This window comes from Grampus griseus, assembly GCF_964374135.1.
Source record: "Grampus griseus genome assembly, chromosome: 7".
In the NCBI taxonomy this organism is placed as follows: Eukaryota; Metazoa; Chordata; class Mammalia; order Artiodactyla; family Delphinidae; genus Grampus; species Grampus griseus.
In genome coordinates this window covers 15208478-15221673 of record NC_139001.1, presented here as the reverse complement: position 1 = coordinate 15221673, position 13196 = coordinate 15208478, and positions in this window count along the sequence as shown.

The following is a 13196-nucleotide window of genomic DNA, read 5'->3' as shown; positions in this document are numbered from 1 at the left end:
ATTAGGACTTTTTCGCAAGTGACAGAAAAATACCTCTAGACAATGAAGGGGGTTTATTTGTTCACGTAATTAAAAGTCTCAAAATAGATAGCTTTCAGACAAGGTTTGAACACACACTTCAATGTCTTCAAGAAGGATAACATCTCTGGTTCTCCAGGGTATCTTACCATCCTTCATTCTGCCCAGCAGCTCCAATGGCAAAATGATGGCAGCATTCTAAGACCTCACATTTTCATATCATACCATATGGCATAGCTTCACAAGCCTTGGGATTTACCATCTCTCTCTTTTTTTTTTTTTTGGCGGTACGCGGGCCTCTCACTGTTGTGGCCTCTCCCGTTGTGGAGCACAGGCTCCGGACGCGCAGGCTCAGTAGCCATGGCTCACGGGCCCAGCTGCTCCGCGGCATGTGGGATCTTCCCGGACCGGGACACGAACCCGTGTCCCCTGCATCGGCAGGCAGACTCTCAACCACTGCCCCACCAGGGAAGCCCAGGATTTACCATCTCTTTGACCAAAATTGTTTAACTTGCTCATCCCTGCACCAATCTCTGTGGCCAAGAGAATGGAAGACATCCATAATCTTAGATTATTCAGCCACCATCCCCTTCCCAGAGATGAGATGGATCCGTTGGGCAGGGGTGAAATTCCTGCTATACCGTGCTGGCAGGAAATTGGGATCATGGATATAGAAGAGGCAACCATCAGGTACCCATGACACTCTTCCTCTCCATGCTCTTTTCTTTCCCATTGCCTTTTAGTAGGAGACACATGAATGTAGGAAAAGCTACCCAAGGTGTCAGCAGCTTATCTGACTGCTTTCAGATGGGTGTCCTCCAGGGTAACCTGTCATCTCTTTCCACAAGCAAAAAAAAATGTTCGTACTCCTTCTTGTTGATGTAATTTATTCAGCCATCAGTTCATTATTTTCTTCATTCATTTGCTTATTCAATATATATTTATGTGTCAGGTGTTGTGTTTTTCTTTCCATCTCTTCTTTTAGGACTGAATGAAGGTGCTAGGCCTGGTTGAAGGAGTTAAACCCAGGTAAAGCCACCATACTCAGCGGTGATTAGAGCAGAGGGGACAATGTTTGAGTCATCTTCTTTTCTAATACGCAGGCCTCCAAGAGCTTAGCTTCATGAGTTTATAACCCCACTCCCACTCTTACCTAAAAATGCCTGGAGATTTCAAGGATTGTTAATTAACTACTCAAAGATAATCCTTGGAAAACTCCTATTTTCAAACCAAGTATCTTTTAATGGTATCTTAAAATTCTCTTCTTAGATAACAAAGGCAATCACTGTCATTTATTGAACGCTTTTGAGACAGTACTTATTCATTTTACTTACATTATTTTATTAAATCTTTACAACAAACCTCCAAGGTAGGAATTATAATTTTACCCACAAAAAAATGAAGACATAGTGAGGCCAGGTAAATTCCTCAAGGTGGAGAGTGACAGAACCAGGATGTAAAACTGGATCTGTCCAAGGCCAAAGCCAGTATTTCTTCCATGGGCTTCTCTCCCCCATAGGTACACCGCACCCTGTTAGTAAACATCAAGTCTTATTTTCATTATTAGGTCACCCTCAACCTCAACTATCATATCAGTGTGTATTCAGTTCAATTCAGTAAGTCATTCTGAAACTGATATCTGGACCTGGAATGGACCTACGAGAACATGCAGTAGAATTGCATTTTCCAGAGCTCAGGTTTCCAGACTCCCAACCCAGAGTTCTTTTCTGGATCCCACAAAGGAGATGACACAGACCCCACTTAAGCTTACACTCTAGTCGGAGAGCAAGACTTACAGAAGACAACTTCACCTTGGTTGTCAAAGCAAATTGTACAAATACAGCAGAACATCAAATGGAATGCCATCAACAGTAAGAACTACAGGAGGAACCCCGAGTGCGCTCTGTTTCTGTGATCTCTTTTACTTTTCACAATTCTTGGGAGAAATCATCTTTCGCCTTGCCTCATTGCTCCACATGGAGGAAATCCCATCAGAATGACATGCCTGCATTAGAAGAGAGTTATCTGACTGGTGGCTAGCCAGGATCCTACAGACAATGGTGCAAGTTCCGTGGTTGGGTAAAATTAACCTATTTAAAATCTGCAAGGCTACAACCACTGGAGATTCATCCTCTTCCCTCTCTGCCAGACCAGTACAAGGCAGTGACTCCAGACAAGTTCATCTGCTCAGGGGGCTGGCGCCACACTTCAGATGAGGGTGTGGGCACAGATGATTCACCAGCCCTGCCCTTTTGGCCACAGGCTTAAATCCATGTTCTCCAATCTGCTGCCACTTTCATCTCTATCTTTCTCCTGTGTCTTATTTTTCAGTTGCTCCGGAATTCCACAGGGGAAGAAAGAGGTGTTATTATTTACTGATCTCTTAAAACTCCCCCAATATAAAGCACCCACTTTCTTCTTCATTTAAAACCCAGCAACAATCATGGCTTATTCCTGAGTCAAAGGAACTCAACATAAACCTTCTTTGTAATACTATTTTAGTTTGCGTCATAAATGCTCAGCAATGATTTGCCGAGGTCTACCTTTTAAAAACATGTGACTGCTTTTCCTTGGGCTCGTGGCTGTTTATTTGACTGTAGTAGGGGTCGGTGGTGGCCTGTATCACAGCCCCCCACCCCTCTGATCTCAGCCACGGCAGAGGTGGAGTGTTCCTTGCGAGCCCACCTCAGGCAGATGTCCTGTATTGCTCCTTTTTCAACCTCAGAGCCCTCTCCCAACCTGCAAGCAGAGCCTGGAATTGTGGAGAGTCAGTGTTTGCAGGGGCAACCCTCAGGCAATGAAGGAGAGGAGTCCGTAAGTGAATAAATGCTCCAGATGCCTGTCGTTTGCATGGACAATTCTGGGAGGTATTGGGAACACTTCTCAGGAGGTCCCAGTGGAACTGAACGCCTTTTTCCCACAGAAATGATGGATTATACACCCTCTCATTAGCATTTCCTCTTTCCTCTCTCTGTTCTCTCACTCCTGCTTCCAGGGATTACCTGTCAATTAAACCCCCTGCAGTCTAATTCTGGCTCTGCCTTTGGGGAGACCCAACATGGAGCAATGACGTGAAGCAATGACATGAAGCAATGACAAAAGAGGATATAATCTGTCCAGGAGGAGCAGACTCCTCCTCCCTTGTGGTAGATGATCCCCCTCAACCTACCCGACACACAAAACACACACCAACACACACCACCCCATGTGTGTACATACACACTCAGGAATAGGTGTGCACACACACTCACCGAGACATACACAGAGACACACATACACAGACTCACACAGTGACACAGACACAGACACATATACACAGAGACACACACACACACAGACACACAGAAACATACCCAGACACACACACAGAGCAGGCCCCGGTCATTGTCTCAGGTCAGGTTTTGTGTCACTACCTAAGGGTAAAAAGAGAGACCATCTCACCATCAAAACCATGCCTCTGAATGCTGGCCTTCCTTCACAGCCTGGGCTTATCTAGCTATCTTCTTAATTTGTCTTGTTCACTACAACCAAGCAACTTGTTCGAGTGCAAGACAACATCTTACAACACCGAGAAAATGTCAAGGTCTTAGTTGAGCTGAAATACAATACAGTTTCAAGTTCCTGTGCTGGCTTATCCTTACTTGGAACAGTTAAACTATATATATATATATAAGTTTATATATATTTGCTATCGTTCGCCCATTTTAGCCAATAGGCCTTTTCTTTTAGATCCTGACTCCTAAGTTTTTCCTAGACCACCTTCGTTCTTTTTTGGGGTTATTGCTATTGAGTTCCCCTTGGGGTTTTTTGGAGGAACGCAGTTTTCTTTCTACTTGGGTTCCAGGACTATTCCTTGAGGTGCAGGATAAAACAATTACTTTGGAAGCAGCTTTCCACACAGTCTTTCCTGCTGTCTCACTGTAGCTGCAGCCTAGAATCCTACTCCTTTTGTATCTCCATAGATGTTTTTTTCTCTTAGAGTTTCCATATTTGGGGTCCTGTGACAGGTTGGGGTCCCCAGAAGCATACACTGAAAGTACCATACAATATCTTTTGAAGGGAATGTTCACGAGATCAACAGCTGGGGTAAGAGTAAGGCACGGCAGCAAAACTAGACAGAGGGAGAAGATGGGGTGCAGCACAGGTGCAACAAGGCCTTATCCCACAAAGAGTCCTGAAACTAGGAAGCCTCTTTGGGGTCCTTCTGAGTTGTGGCAAAAAGCTGGCCTTCAAGATATGGAAGCATCCTAAGGGTTCATCAAGAGATGAACAGATAAAGAAGATGTGGCATATATATATATACACACAGTGCAATACTACTCAGCCCCACAATAGAATGAAATTTTGCCATTTGCAACAACATGGATGGATTTGGAGGGTATCACGCTTAGTGATAAGTCAGACAGAGAAAGACAACTACTGTATGTTATCACTTATTTGTAGAATCTAAAAAATAAAACAAACTAGTGAATATAACAAAAAAGAGACACAGATATAGAGAACAAACTAGTAGTTATTGGTGGGGAGAAGGAAGCGGGGAGGGGCAAGATAGGGGTAGAGGATTAAGAGATACAAAGTACTATGTATAAAGTAAATAAACTAGGATATATTGTATAGCACAGGAAATATAGCCATGTTTTATAACTTTAAATGGAGTATAACCTTTAAAATTGTGATTCACTATGCTGTTCACCTGAAACTAATATAATATTGTAAATCAATTATATCTCAATTAAAAAAAAAAAGCTTGATTACCTCCTTGGGGACCAGTCCTTGGATGCTGGCTGCTCAGGGAAGAGATAGTGACCTTGGGCATGGAAGGGTGACTCAGGCCAGGCAATTCCTAAAGAGAACTGACAGCTGAGGGCTGTTGGCTGCCAACATTCCCAGCAGCTGAAGAAATAGATCCTTCAGCACCAAAGGAATGGGGTAGGGATCTGGGAAACACAGTGCAACATCCACAATTCCTCAACCCTTCTCTCCTTATTCCTTCATGAGTCATCCCTCATCCTCTAAGTCCCTGACGCTCAGCTCTGTCTAGAAACCTTCTGGGTGAAAATCAAAGATCTAGCAATGTCTTAAAAAACAACAACAAAAAGCCCTATAAAAATTGTGGCACAAGGTAGTCCAATTTCTTACAAAGGATAAATTGAAACATCAAATCTTTTTTTATTTTTGTAAATGAAGGTTTATGTTTCAAAATATATTTCTGAAAACTAAGACCTTCTTTTCCAGATACGCTAAATTTTGTGAATTCTGTAGGAAATGGAAACTTTCTTTTAAAAATAAACGTTGAAGCAATTTAAAAATAAAGAAGACCTTCCTTTTGAAATGATGTTAAAAGTTAAGCAAGCCCACGGGCACTATGAACCAAACTTCCTAAGAGTTTAACATTTAAAAAGATTGCAATAACAGATGTCCTAGAGTATGTGGTAAGATTCTTCAGTAGTTTAGGGAATACCGAGCAGACGTCTGGTTAGAAATTGAAACGTTTTTTTCCTGAATTTAAAATACATGCCAAGGTCCTTCAGACATTATAAAATCAAGTGCAAGCCCATTTGGAGGTTCAAACAACTCAATATTAAGTCACTGTTACGACCTGAGCTGTATACTCCCCCAGCCCCCCAAAATAAGATATATTGAAATGCTAATCCCCAGTACTTTGGAGATAGGATCTTTACGGAGGTAATCAAGTTAAAACGAGGTAATTAGGGTGGTCCCTAATCCCATACGATTGGTGTCCTCATAAAATGCAGATCTTTGGACACAGAGACAAGACACACGTAGAGGGAAGACAATGTGAAGACACAGGAAGAAAGCCATCTGCAAGCCAAGGAATGCCTGAGGCACTCAGAAGCCAAGAGAGAGGACACAGAACAGATTCTCCCTCACAGCCTTCAGAGGGAACCAGCCCAGCAGACACTGTGATCTCAGGCTTTGATCTCAGACTTCAAGCCGCCAGAACTGAGACAATGAATTTCTATTGTTTAAGCCTCTCAATGGTGGTACTGTATTACTGTAGCCCCAGGAAGCCTGGGCTTCTGACAGCACCTTCTTCATTCAGATCACACTATCGTCCATGAAGGCAGCAGAAGTTAGGGGGACTTGATCTCTGTTCAATCATTCGGGCAAGTTACTTAATTTTCTGAGCCTATTTTCTCATACGTAAAATAAGAACATTAATAATGCTGACTATATTCTTTTGAGTATTAAGCAAGCTAAAATGGATAAGACCCTTCTTTTCTAGGTGCATATAAATTCAAGGGCACCACGTACAGCCTATTGACCATCTTCCAACGAATGTTTATAAGTCTAATGGTGGGTAGTCTGACCCTTGTAATTTTTATGCCCCTTAGAGATTCAAGTTCAGCATCACGTCCTCTGTCCATTAGTGCCCATTGTGAATATTGCTGTTAACGCTTCTTATTAATTTTCAATGATCAAAGCCGTAAAGTCTCCTGGAACAAAACAATGAATTATCTGTATGTACTGAGGAAGTCATAAACCAGAAAGACAACCTTAGAGCAAGCACCCAGCCTTTCTGGACATGCCATTGTGAATCAGTCTGGGGACACCATAGACTAATTAGCATTATGAGTCAAGGCCAAGGAGTCACCCAGCCAGAGACCAGCTTCCAGTCTCATTTTAGGCAGAAATGTACACGGGGCTGGGTCTTAGTTCCCCCCAACCAGGGATTGAACCTGCGGCCCCTGCAGTAGGACTGCGGAGTTTTAACCACTGGACGGCCAGGAAAGTCCCTCCATGCAATTTTTAACCAGATAATCACCCTTGGTTTGTATGGCACAGACTCTTTCAAATAATACCCCAATCTTACAAAACTACATAGAGATGATCTTTGGACTATTGTTTAGATTTGACTATCTGAATTATTTTCTTGCATTGATAGAGATAAGTAAATGTTGATTAAATCACAAGATACCATTTCACACTTATTAGGATGGCTATAATAAAAAAAATGTGGGAAATAGCAAGTGTTGGTGAGGATATGGAGATGTTGGAACCCTTGTGCATTGCTGGTAGACATGTACAGGTGCAGTGCTGTGGAAAGCAGTTTGGTAGATTCTCAAAAGAGTTTAACATAGAATTGCTGTATGACCCAATAATTCCACTCCTAGGTATTTTCCCAAAAGAATTGAAAGCAGGGACTCTGACAGATACATGTGCACCAATCTTCACTGCAGCATCATTCACAACAGCCAAAGGGATGGAAGCAACCCAAGTGTACATCAACAGAGGAGTGGGTAACAAAATGCCGTATAGGCATACAATGGAATATTTGTAGAAAGAAATGAAGTTCTTAATTATTAGAGAAATGCAGATCAAAACTACAATGACGTATCATCTCACACCAGTTAGAATGGGCATCATCAGAAAATCTACAAACGACAAATGCTGGAGAGGGTGTGGAGAAAAGGGAACCCTCTTGCACTGTTGGTGGGAATGTAAATTGATACAGTCACTATGGAGAACAGTATGGAGGTTCCTTAAAAAACTAAAAATAGAATTACCATATGACCCAGCAATCCCACTACTGGGCATATACCCTGAGAAAACCATAATTCAAAAAGACACATGCACCCCAATGTTCATTGCAGCACTATTTACAATAGCCAGGACATGGAAGCAACCTAAATGTCCATCGACAGGCAAATGGATAAAGAAGTTGTGGTACATATATACAATGGAATATTACTCAGCCATAAAAAAGGAACAAAATTGGGTCATTTGTTGAGACGTGGATGGATCTAGAGACTGTCATACAGAGTGAAGTAAGTCAGAAAGAGAAAAACAAATATCATGTATTAATGCGTATATGTAGAACCTAGAAAAATGGTACAGATGAACCAGTTTTCAGGGTGGAAATTGAGACACAGATGTAGAGAACAAACGTATGGACACCAAGGGTGGAAAGTGGCACAGGGGAGGAAGGTGGTGGTGTGATGAATTGGGAGATTGGGATTGACATATATACACTAATATGTATAAAATGGATAACTAATAAGAACCTTCTGTATAAAAAAATAAAATAAAATTCAAATATTCAAAAAAAAAAAGAAATGAAGTTCTGATACATGTTACAGCATGGATAAACCTTGAAAAAGTTATAGTAAGTAAAATAAGCCAGACATAAAAGGAAAAAATGTGACTCCATTTACATGAAATATCGAGAATAGGCAAATTCATGGGCTCAAAAAGTAGAGTAGAGGTTACCAGGGGCAGGGGGTGGGAGATAAAGGGAGTTAATTGCTTAATGGGTACCAGAGTTTCTATCTGGAGTGACAGTGTTAACAGATAGTGGTGATGGTTGCACAACAGTGTACATGTAATTAATGTCACTGAATTATACACTTAAAAATAGCAAATCTTATGTTGTATATGTTATATTTTACTACAATAAAATAAAAAGAAAAAAGGTCGATTACATAACCATTCTATTCCTTTCATGTGAAACCAGGGGCTCTATACACATTGATGATCCTATTTCATCCTCACACAATGTTGTGAGGCAAGGATCACTGTCTCCATCTGACAACTAAGAAAACTAAGGCTCAGAGAGGGGCTCGTGGCCAAATAGCTACTACCTGAAGAGCCGGGACTGCACTGAAGTCTGAGGGCTTCCTCGGTGCTAAGTAGATGATACATAAATTTTTCTACTTATGATCTATCAAGAGGTCCAAACATAAATATCCATTCCTTCTTTACAGTATCAGATCCAGGTTAGTAGTGGAGACAGTCCCTTTGGGCCCCATAAAGAAGCACTTCCTGCCTCTGAAGGGAAATTGAGCAGTTTTCTCAAATCCAGTTGATTATTTGTAAAGATAAGGTTTGCCTTGAAAGCGTCACTGGAATCTTTTATGTATGTGTGATCTCAGTTGTTTGGAAGACAGCCAAGGATCCAGAAGTGAGGAAAAATCACCTATTAACAACCTATAGGAGAGCAGAAATGAAGGAAATGATGTTCAGCTGGCTGTGATGTTGACGCTGCAGCCCTTTTGCATATTTTTGTAAAGGCTTCTCTTACCCCAGCTTCCCATCTGCAGCTTTAGCAGAGACGAGCTGGAGTGGGGAGGGGAAAGAGATAGTTTCTCCAAAGAGAATTAAAGGGGCTTTCCTGGTGGTCCAGCAGTTAAGACTCTGCGCTCCCAATGCAGGAGGCCCGGGTTCCATCCCTGGTCAGGGAACTAGATCCCACATGCCACAACTAAAAATCCTGTGTGCTGCGATGAAGATCCCACGTGCCCCAACTAAGACCTGGTGTAGGCAAATAAGTAAATAAATATTAAAAAAAAAAAAGAGGATTGCAAATGACTCTGAAGAAGAGAATCTCCCCTTCCGGGTGAGGTGGACATCATCACTGCTCCCTTCCATGTCTCGTCCTTTTATCTTCGTCTCCTTCTTGACTCCTCTTTATCTATTGGAATTTTAGGTGTTGGTGGTGCTCAGGATTCTGTCCTGGCAACTTCTCTTTTCATATTATACCCTCGCCTTGAATGACCCATACACACACATGGCTTCAGCTACACCTGGTCCCTGATGATATCTGCTTCAGCCATGTTGGCTCTCCTGAAACTGGGACCCTTGTATCCATTACACCTCTCCAACTGGATGTCCCTAACTGTATTTACACACTTCCTCTGAAACCTCAGTTTCTGTTGGAATGACAGCATGAAGCAACCAGTCACCCAAACCAGAAACCAGGGAACCCTTCCAGACTCTCTTCTCCTCTCTCTTCTTTTACTTCATGCTCCTTAGTTTTTCTGTCTTATCAACTCTATCTCCTGTATGTAGTTAATCCAATCCCTCTTTTCCACCCCACAGTATTTTTTGTTTTTTTTAAAAATTATTTATTTATTTTTATTTTTTTGGCTGTGTTGGGTCTTCGTTTCTGTGCGAGGGCTTTCTCTAGTTGCAGCAAGCCAGGGTCACTCTTCATCGCGGTGTGTAGGCCTCTCACTATCGCGGCCTCTCTTGTTGTGGAGCACAGGTTCCAGATGCGCAGGCTCAGTAGTTGTGGCTCATGGGCCTAGTTGCTCTGCGGCATGTGGGATCTTCCCAGACCAGGGCTCGAACCCTTGTCCCCTGCATTGACAGGCAGATTCTCAACCACTGCGCCTCCAGGGAAGCCCTCACAGTGTTTTGTTTTTGTTTAATGTCTTTATTGGAGTATAATTGCTTTACAATGTTGTCTTAGTTTCTGCTATATAACAAAGTGAATCAGCTATACGTATACATATATCCCCATATCCCCTCCCTCTTGCGTCTCCCCGCCACCCTCCCTATCCCACTCCTCTAGGTGGTCACAAAGCACCGAGCTGATCTCCATGTGCTATGTGGCTCCTTCCTACTACCTATCTATTTTACATTTGGTAGTGTATATACGTCAAAGCTACTCTCTCACTTCGTCCCAGCTTCCCCTTCCCTGTCCCTGTGTCCTCAAGTCCATTCTCTACTTCTGCGTCTTTATTCCTCTCCTGCCCCTAGGTTCATCAGAACCATTTATTTTTTAGATTCCATATATATGTGTTAGCATATGGTATTTGTTTTTCTCTTTCTGACTTACTTCACTCTGTATGACAGACTCTAGGTCCGTCCACTTCACTACAAGTAACTCATTTTCGTTTCTTTTTATTGCTTAGTAATATTCCATTGTATATATGTGCCACATCTTCTTTATCCATTTATCTGTCAATGGACACTTAGGTTGCTTCCATGTCCTGGCTATTGTAAATAGTGCTGCAATGAACATTGTGGTACACGATTCTTTCTGAATTACAGTTTTCTGAGGGTATATGCCCAGTAGTGGGATTGCTGGGTCATATGGTAGTTCTATTTTTAGTTTTTTAAGGAACCTCCATACTGTTCTCCATAGTGGCTGTATCAATTTACATTCCCACCAACAGTGCAAGGGGGTTGCCTTTTCTCCACACCCTCTCCAGCATTTATTGTTTGTAGATATTTTGATGATGGCCATTCTGACTGGTGTGAGGTGATACCTCATGGTAGTTTTGATTTGCATTTCTCTAATGATTACTGATGTTGAGCATCCTTTCATGTGTTTGTTGGCAGTCTGTATATCTTCTTTGGAGAAATGTCTATTTAGATATTCTGCCCATTTTTGGATTGGGTTGTTTGTTTTTTTGTTATTGAGCTGCATGAGCTGCTTGTCTATTTTGGAGATCAATTCTTGGTCAGTTGCATCATTTGCAAATATTTTCTCCCATTCTGAGGGTTGTCTTTTCATCTTGTTTATGGTTTCATTTGCTGTGCAAAAGCTTTGAAGTTTCATTAGGTCCCATTTGTTTACTTTTGTTTTTATTTCCATTTCTCTAGGAGGTGGGTCAAAAAGGATCTCGCTGTGATTTATGTCATAGAGTGCTCTGCCTATGTTTTCCTCTAAGAGTTTTATAGTGTCTGGTCTTAAACTTAGGTCTTTAATCCATTTTGAGTTTATTTTTGTGTATGGTGTTAGGGAGTGTTCTAATTTCATTCTTTCACATGTGGCTGTCCAGTTTTCCCAGCACCACTTATTGAGTGGCTCTCTTTTCTCCACTGTATATTCTTGCCTCCTTTATCAAAGATAAGGTGACCATATGTGCGTGGGTTTATCTCTGAGCTTTCTATCCTGTTCCATTGATCTGTATTTCTGTTTTTGTGCCCAAACCATACTGTCTTGATTACTGAAGATTTGTAGTATGGTCTGAAGTTAAGGAGTCTGATTCCTCCAGCTCCAATTTTCATTCTCAAGATTGCTTTGGGGATTCGGGGTTTTTTGTGTTTCCATACCAATTGCGCAATTTTTTTGTTCTAGTTCTGTAAAACATGCCGTTGGTAGTTTGATAAGGATTGCACTGAATCTGTAGATTGCTTTGGGTAGTATAGTCATTTTCACAATGTTGATTCTCCAGTCCAAGCGCATGGTATATCTCTCCATCTGTTTGTATCATTTTTAATTTCTTTCATCAGTGTCTTATAGTTTTCTGCATACAGGTCTTTTGTCTCCTTAGGTAGGTTTATTCCTAGGTATTTTATTCTTTTTGTTGCAATGGTAAATGGGAGTGTTTCCTTAATTTCTCTTTCAAATTTTTCTTCATTAGTGTATAGGAATGCAAGAGATTTCTGGGCATTAATTTTGTATCCTGAAACTTTAACAAATTCATTGATTAGCTCTAGTGGTTTTCTGGCAGCATCTTTAGGATTATCTATGTATAGTATCATGTCATCTGCAAAACAATGACAGCTTTACTTCTTCTTTTACAATTTGGATTCCTTTTATTTCTTTTTCTTCTCTGATTGCCATGGCTAAAACTTCCAAAACTATGTTGAATAATAGTGGTGAGAGTGGGCATCCCTGTCTTCTTCCTGATTTTAGAGGAAATGGTTTCAGTTTCTCACCATTGAGAATGATGTTGGCTGTGCGTTTGTCATATATGGCCTTATTATGTTGAGGTAACTTCTCTCTACGCCTACTTTCTGGAGAGTTTTTTTTAAAATCATAAATGGGTGTTGAATTTTGTTGAAAGCTTTTTCTGCATCTATTGAGATGATCATATGGTTTTTCTCCTTCAGTTGGTTAATATGGTGTATCACATTGATTGATTGCGTATATTGAAGAATCCTTGCATTCCTGGGATAAACCCCATTTGCTCATGGTGTATGATCCTTTGAATGTGCTGTTCGATTCTGTTTGCTAGTATTTTGTTGAGGATTTTTGCATCTATGTTCATCAGTGATATTGGTCTGTAGTTTTCTTTTTTTGTGACATCTTTGTCTGGTTTTGGTATCAGGGTGATGGTGACCTCGTAGAATGAGTTTGGGAGTGTTCCTCCCTCTGCTATATTTTGGAAGAGTTTGAGAAGGATAGGTGTTAGCTCTTCTCTAAATGTTTGATAGAATTCACCTGTGAAGCCATCTGGTCCCAGGTTTTTGTTTGTTGGAAGATTTTTAATCACAGTGTCAATTTCAGTGTTTTTGATTGGTCTGTTTATATTTTCTATTTCTTCCTGATTCAGTCTCGGAAGGTTGTGCTTTTCTAAGAATTTGTCCATTTCTTCCAGGTTGTCCATTTTATTGGCATAGAGTTGCTTGAAGTAATCTCTCATGATCCTTTGTATTTCTGCAGTGTCAGTTATTACTTCTCCTTTTTCATTTCTAATTCT